The 8,590-nt window shown below is 36.5% G+C and overlaps 1 protein-coding gene across 1 annotated transcript in view; it reads left to right on the top strand.

The window, feature by feature from the left end:
• Window positions 1-8,590, top strand: part of LOC112155138 (receptor tyrosine-protein kinase erbB-4) — a gene marked incomplete in the record, with an annotated part of 293,012 nt that overhangs the window by 254,748 nt on the left and 29,674 nt on the right.

Below are 8,590 nucleotides of genomic sequence, written 5' to 3'. Positions count from 1 at the left end.
TCATTTCTGTGATACTGTCCAAAACAATATAAATGCCACTGCTGGGCAGCAATTTAAAGACTTTCATCCTACATTATTATAATTATTATACATTATTAGTTTTTTTGTTATTAAAACTTACTTGTACTTTATTTCTTTGTGGGATTTATTAAACCGTTGAAACCTGACATAAAGTATCAGGGAAAAAACATCTGTAAGAATCCCAGTAAGAAAAATTTAAATCAAACAAAACCACATCTGATCTAAATGCACATTACATGCACCTTGGAGAAAAAAGAAAGAAAAACATATGGATATTGTTGAAATTTATGCATGTATCAAGTATAATCGACAAAGGGTTGAAATGTTAAGATACTTCTAAAAACATGTTTATTTTTCTGTCAGTTTTTAATGAAGTTGTTCTATTTTCTCTGTTCTATTTTAACATTTTGTCTGAAATATGTCTAACAAAAGTTTTGCAGCCCAGAAAAATGACCGACCCACTAAGAGTTTGACATGTGAGGTTGTCTTCTGGTGACGAGGTCTGTCATAAAATTAGGAAGGTTGGAAAGGTTGAGAAAGTAGGGCATTTTACCAATCAGCTCTCCGCAGAACATAACCTAAAGTTGAATTTTGATGGAATGCTGAACTCCAATTTTCTCTTAATTTGTTGGTAAATTTTCTTTATTATAAAAAGGCTATTTTTTTAACTGTATTTGTAATATGTATTAACACTGTTTTTTTTTTAAACATGATATCTAAATTAATTCTTTTTTTACTGTGATACGTGAACTACCCAGTTTATCTTTATCATTTAATAAGCTCAATAAATCACCCTAACGAGTAGGATTAATTGTAAAATCTTTGGATTTTATAATAAAGCTTTATGTGGTGCAGCACATAACAAGAGTGTGAGACAGTGTGCTGCTGTGTTCAGACAGCTGTTGCTCCATGCTATTCTTAAAACCCAGGCAGGCATGCAGACAGTTGTATCCAAGGTGACACACAGATGACTTTTTTAGATATGAGGCTAATAAAAGCAAACTTTTTTTTTCAGTAAAACTCAATAATTTACTCATATTATCTCATTCCAGAGACCTAAACATGATATTAAGAAAAATATATAAAAGATAATAAATTGCTCAACCAAATTAGCATTTTGTGCACATAAATTGTAATTTTGTGACCACAATGTTTCAAATTTGTGTGTGCACATGATGCTATTTATGGCCACAAATTACCCTTTTTATTTACATTTTGTGCTTACGAAATGACATTTTGTGTGCACTTCTTAGCATTTTGTGTGCATAAAATGCAAATAAAATGCTACAAATTATTATTTTGTGTGCACATATCACCATTTGTGCCCACAAATTAGCATTTTATTTACATTTTTTGTGCAAAATAGAAAATTGTTGTTGAAAATTGTTTGCATAAATACCAAATAGAAAGCAAAAAATGCATGTTTTTGTGTGCACAAAATTCAGATTAATAGCTCCAAATTTGTGTTTTGTGTGCACAACTACAAATTAAATGCTCAATTTAGTATTTTTTGCACACAATTTGCCATTTTGTGGCCACAAATTAACGTTTTATTTGGAGTTTATGCTCACGAGTTTGCATTTTATGCACAGAATTTGGGAAATTGTGTGTACAAATAGCATTATGTGGGCAAAAATTATTACCTTGTCTTCAAAAGTTAGCATTTTGAGCGCACTAAGTACCAATCCAGGGTTCTGTATCTCCTTTTGTGTAGCAGACAACATACATTCATCCCAACCTCTTCAAAGAAGTGGCCTAAACTTAAAAGCAAATCATAGCGAAACACAATGAGAGCTCAAAATAAAGAATAAGTCTTTTTTTTTTTGCCTTTTTAAAAATAAAATAATACACAGTACAATGATGTAAGACAAATTACAATGCCATTCATACTTATTTATTTTGACCATGATTTGTTGATAGCATCTGTGCTCTAAGACACAGAGCGAGGGGCAGATCACAGACTCTGAGCCTTTGATTAGACCGACCCTTAGAAATGTCAACAAGTGTCCGCCTTCCACCCCCCCATCCCCTCACTCCATCTCTGGCTCTTTACTGCCTGCTCCTCTTTCATGTCTGTTGTAATTAATTCTGATGCATTTCTGTCAGGGTCTTTCATGATTGCATAAGTAAGTGTATGATTCAATGTTAGGGACTAAAATGTCTGCAGTCCTGAGGGTTTCTATTTAATTTATGACGACAGCAGTTTTATGCATGTGTTCTACAGCTGCACTATGTCTCTACTTGGTAGGATTGATGGATTTTGTTCCCCTATTTTTTACTGTATTGTAGTACATGGTGCTTTGCAATCAATGTAGTGCTTTTTAGATTGTAGCTAAATCAATTATGGAAATGAAATTACAAATAATGAATAGAATGAAACAAATGGCCCTCCTATTGGGAGTTTTTTTTTGCTATTTTTCCAGTTTTTTGGGGAGAAATAACTCTCCCCTCAATGTTATCCTGGTTTTAATCAATGCACTATGAAACATTACACATTTTGTATGTTTTTTTAAATATTCATTTGCAAAAATTAATTACTTGTAAGCCATTGAAGGCAATAAAAATAAAAAAAAACATGTTTTTTACTTTAATAATCCAGAAAAAGAATCCCTGAAACTGCCGACCTTTAACTCAAACACCATGAAATCAAACGCCAAAATTTAAGACAGCATAAAGACTAGGAAAGAACAATAAGACATTATTTAAAGTGGTAATTATAAAGGGCATAATGCTTATTTTGTCTCAAGTGTTTAATGGATTTTTTTACATAATTCCTACAGTTAGTTACAGGGATTTGAATTTAAAAAGGCTTTCACACTTTCAATACCATGGTGAGCAGCCGCCTTATTCCTTTTTATATGTATAAGTTTAAAGACGTTTTATGCATAACACAAATAAATTAAATATTTGCTTGAATATTAAGGGGAAATAGTTAATGGTTAAAATTCTGTTCTTAAGAGCAGGGAGAGTTTTTTTGCAACAGGAGTGTGGGGATGACAGAAGAAAAGCTGCAGAGTTTATCAAGAAGTAACCAAACTTGCTTTGAGCTCGTGTTTCATTTCATTTTTCATGCTCCTTCTTAATGTTAGGCGTCAAACATGGTGATGCAATGGTGTCTTTTTGTTGCTAATATTTATTTATTTTCCTTTTATTTTAAGTCGAAAGTCCTTGACTAAAGGTTGAAGCAGGACCAAAACTAATGCACACACAGGAATAACATATGGAGATCAATTGGGGTAAAATGAGGGGAGCCTGAAAAATAGAGTTCATAAAGGTCAAGCCCAAAACAAAAGATAATCTTGTTTCTTTGCTCCCTGATAAACCCCCTTAGAAAGGAGATAAAGAAAGAGTTCAGGGGGAATGGTGTCAGATGAGGGGGAACCCTAAGTCTGCAGAAAATATATCCTAGAAAATTAGAAATTACAACATTTTTTAGATTTTTGCTTAAAAAAGGCATTATCATAATAAAAAAGGCCACTGGGAACGCTTTTACAATAGATCAAAAGAGTGAGACTTTAGGGTCAGAAGAATTAACGGATAACCGAAATGGAATAGCCAAATCCTAACCAGGGAAAGAAACAGATGGACAAACCTTATGACAGACCGCTAAAGCACAACAAACCGGCAGAGAAGGCGAAGAACCATGACGACACAGGTGGAACACCTAAGTGTGACTTGGCTACACAGGTGGTGAGAGAAAACAGAGTGAGAAGAGAAAGTGGAGAACATGAAAAACAAGTCCTACCACAAATCATGACAGAGAAAGATGGTTATTTTTTAGCAGGGGAGCAAAAGATAAAATGGTAAAATAAGAATAATTTTCTATCATTTGCACCTAATGGCTTTTATCTTTCATTTAAAGCTACTGCAGGGTTACTTTTTCATGGCCATGGCAACCTTTTTATCTCTCTATGATCCTCATAAATGGCATACAGGACCCACTGGTAGTGCAGCATGAAAATACTCACTTTTAGACACTGAGTTGGTTAAGTTTGTGATAGCAGGTGAACAGTAAACACCGGCTGTGGAAAACTGCTCCCCAACAGGTCCTACAACTGAATACAAAGGAAGAGAGTGATTACTGAACTGCCAAAGTTCTGTTACACAATCTCCCATGGCACCGCCTGAACCAGTGCCCCAGTACCACCCTGCAGCTGACTATAAATCACACGCAGACTCGGAGCCCAACAGGAAGTCAACAACACGAGTGGAGCTCTAGATGTTTTGGAATTCAAAGCCCTTCAGTGTTTTTAAAACTGTGTTTTACTTTACAGACTTTGGTTTTTAACGGTGCCAATAAGAGCTGGTTGAGCATGTTTATGAGCAGTCAGAAAAAGCTGCTCTTTTCTAGTGAAATCTATCTGTTTGTGTTGTGGCTCCTTTTTTGTTGACAGTCTTGAAATGTTCAAAGTCAAATTGAAGGGGAAGCATGCTATAAAAACAACATTTCCCAATTGGTAGGAAACCACGGAGGACTTTTCTCTAGAGAGATGCTAGATTGGTAGAAAAACGAAAAGAAATGTCATCTGTGTTTAGTCTGTTGCTGCTATAATCCAACACTGACAAGAGAAAAACCGAATAGATAACCTTGTGGCCCTAGCAGTAATTATAATAGTGCTTTTGCTTCCTCAAATGGTGGTTTTTATCCAGGATATACGCAATTTGTAGCATTTGTGAAGCTCTGCCATCTGTAATGCCCTCTTAAATGCAAACCATCATCCTAAAGGCAGCAGACAGATGGGTTCGGAAGGAGTATTTAGCCTACACCGACTCGTGCTTGGCCGTGTTGTCAATCAAAAGCACATTCAAACAAACCAAGGAGAATACACTCATACTTTTTCAGCCTTTCTTCCACCATCACTCATACCCCCTCACACACACACACCTACAGCAGTGACACAGTTTTAACTGTGTCTGGCTGCACCGAGATGGATGTGGCCACATGGAGTGATGGAAGAAATGGATGGCTGCAGGCAGCCCTCACAATGGATGAGACAGGAAGGTAGGGAAGACAGGTCGACACTGATGAGTGACTGCCAGACAAACACAGTCTCAGCAGGTAAATGAAGCCTTACAACACAACTGTGTTTTAAAATGAGGGACGTATTTAACAAAGGAATTTACAGACATCTTCCCACCTCACAGCTCAATCTTTCTTTAAGTCAACATATTTCATCTTGGAGATACCTTAATTAAAACTAAATATGATTGAAAAACAAAACAAAAACAAAAACAAAAAAATCAGGTTTTCTTTTTGGCATATGTATAAAGGTAGACTTTTTTCCCTGTGCCTGTCCCCAGCCTGGATAAAAACCACAGGGTTGTGTCAGGAAGGGCATCCAGCAGAAAACTGCCAAACCACCTGTGCGAATCAGAGAAAGCTGATTTGCTGTGGTCCCTCCTGAAGAGATGTGCCGAAGCAATGGTCCCCAACTTTTTTCAGGTTTAAATTAAATAATTTTTTCACGGATCGGTCCAAATGGGGCCAAAGTTGGCGTTTTTAAGCTACCGATTTCTGAAAATGTATTTTCAAAATAAAATGCATACTACTACAAGAAATTGTGTTTAAGAAAGTCTAAGAATATCAGTTGATTTTTTTTAAACAGATGAAGAAGATTCAATGAAACAAAGTTGTTTATTCATAGAAGGCGTTTCTGATTTGAAAAAATTCTATAACGGAATGGAAGCTAACAACTGAATGCTAGCTTTAGCTAAGTCTGACTTCAAAAGTTTGCTGGATAAATAAAGCAAAATAAAATGACACAACTGTCATAAAACTGGTATTTTCAAAATATAAATGGGAATCCATCACTTTTCCAACTTTTTTATCTGAGTGCAGGGCCGAAAATGGGCATCTGCTGGACGGGGCACCAAATCACAATGATGAGTGTAAATGTTCATGAGAGTAAATTCTGACAAGAGTGGTCTCTAGTGACTGGTTAGCAGACCCTGCTGTGATTGAGCAACAGTGTGAATGTGACATACATTCAAGCAGACTATAGGGCAGACATGAACTAAAGAGAGGAAGTAATGCAAAGGCCATGCTTCATTCAAATTCAGGACAGTTCTAATAATATGGCTCTTTAAACTCGGGTCATGTTACATGCTCATTCCTGCAGACTGGTACCATCTGTTCTTTCCAGCGGCTGACTCATAATCAAACCCTATAGTCATTATTGTTCAAGAAAATGTTTTATATAATAGATGTATAAAATCTTCTGTGATTTTTTATTTATTTTTTTTTTTTCTGAGAATGACATTTAGATAGACTTCCTAAGCGTAGTTTTGATGGTAGATTAACTGAAATGATCTGATCCAGGTGACCTGGGACGAGCTGGGCGGGGAAAGATAAACCAGGGTTGGCCAGTCTTGCATGTTCAGCTCATGAAACTTTGTGACTTGTTGCTGCTCATAGTTTATCATGGCGTTGAGAGCACCACAGCGACTCATAGACCTGCAGATTGACAAATATTGGTTGACGCTGAGAAGAATATGACAAATACATAACATTGTGTTTTCTTGGGAGGTATATTGTCTATGAGGGGGTACAATAGTTAATTGATAAGATTGTAATGTAACATAAAAATCTGAGTTGCGAATGACAAGTAGTGCAGCCCCCGGATTGGGCAGCTGGTGGCCAGTGGCACTTGACATGGACGGCCGCCGTCTGGAGACGTTTGTATATTTGGTGCTGGCCAGTGATCCGGCTGCCGCCCAATTCCATCATGACATCATCCCTGACATGTGATAGCTGCCGGACATTCATGACCATGCAAACAACATTTTAAAAAATCAGACGGCTGCATGAAATATTGAAGATTCTGCAGACACTTTCCCATCGGTGGTGGTTGTGACCGTAGCATCTTATACCCAGTGTGAATATGCTTTATACTTGTAAATCTTTGTTGTGATGCAGCTTGCATTATGGGTACATTTTTCCAGTTTTTAAGTATTTTCTGTTATTCTCATTTCAAATGATGCACACCTTAAAAATAACTTTTATCCCTTACTGGATTGTAAGGCATCAGTAATGGTTTAGTTTCACTTGATTTCAAAATAGATGTTCGAAGTTGCACAAATCAACTGAATTAGAAGAATATGAACTTATGTTCAAAATTCCTGAATTCTAAATGGAGCTTAAACTTTTTACAATTTACAATTAGTTCAACGCTTGATGTGTTTCATTTGCATCCAATTTTATCTGAAATTGGGATGAAAAAACAAAACCCTAAAAGTATCTGTGGTCCTCTCACTGCCTGACCAGAACAGAAGGTTTGGTATTCTAGAGGCTGTTATCATGGCCAAGACAATATCCTTCTGATACATTATGGATGTGTTAGAACTCCTGACAGGATGCAGGCAGGTCTCGGCTTCTTTCTGAAAGCTCAGCCTGACTGCAAAGACCTCACACTACTTCTCCCACACACACACACACTAACACACACATAGGCTGGCAAAGACAGCCCTGTCAAGACGCATCCCAAATCTCGGAGGTGAAAGAAGTACAATATATCTTCCAGTTCAGTCCACTCTCTTTGAGGTTTACCACGCGATCACCTACAGCTACCCACACAATGAAAAGCCCCTGTGTGTACAGAAATGAGATTGCTCTCTTGCATTGAGGTTCAATTGCATCAGGGCATTCGTATACCCACAAACTTTTTGGATGGAGGAGACGCACTTTGTATTATTTACTTGATATAGAGAGGACATACTCACTCAGACTGAAGAAGCTCTAGCTGGGCGGTGGTGGGTGTAGTCTGACTAGACAGTACACTTTAGTTGTATTTTTTCAGTTTTATTTTTTTGAGTGAGCTTAAATTTGCTCAGTGTTCCCACACAGTCTGTTTTGTATTGTGTTCAGCATCTAGAACCAACATAGCAGTCATTTTTCACCAACAAAAGGGATTTAAATATTGCCAAAACTATGCAATTCTTTTTGTTTAATTTATAAAGTAACAGAGAAAAAAAAAATCAAAAATAAACATATTTACATTTTTTATTGTTTTAGGACACATTCTGGCAAGGTTTCCTTACTAAATTTTTAACTTGTATAAAAATGTAAAGAAAAAAAGTTTAAACTAAAAGGAAAAAAAAGGAGAGAAATTGGTTTTCATCATAGTTCTAGGAGTGGGCCAACCACGCCCCGGGGGCCAATTAGGACCTATTGAACTATTTATTCTGACCCACCAAACTTAAATAAGTTACACTGATAATCCTTATAATTAATTTATTTTATACTGTAATTTTGGTGTCTCCCAATAGATGGCGCACCACAAATATATTGAAGATTTGTTGTTTTTCCAACGTTCACTTGTGTTTGGAGTCATATTTTGATCATCCCTGAATGCAGCATTTGTCTGCTTTTCCCTCTGAGGGACATCAACCTGTTGGTGCAATTGGCACCAACATGTGCACAAAGTGCACCATTTAGAAATGCATATCCTTCAAAATGTTCTATTTTGAAATATAAATGTTGATTGCCTATCAAAATGAAAGCATGATTTTGTCCAGATTCCATGCTTTTTTTTTCTCTCTTATAGAGGGGGATTACCAAAGCGCTCCATGC

The sequence above is a fragment of the Oryzias melastigma genome, linkage group LG21, assembly GCF_002922805.2.
Source record: "Oryzias melastigma strain HK-1 linkage group LG21, ASM292280v2, whole genome shotgun sequence".
NCBI classification, from domain to species: Eukaryota; Metazoa; Chordata; class Actinopteri; order Beloniformes; family Adrianichthyidae; genus Oryzias; species Oryzias melastigma.
The sequence above is the reverse complement of the archived record's forward strand: the minus strand, read 5'-3'. Positions and strand labels throughout refer to the sequence as shown.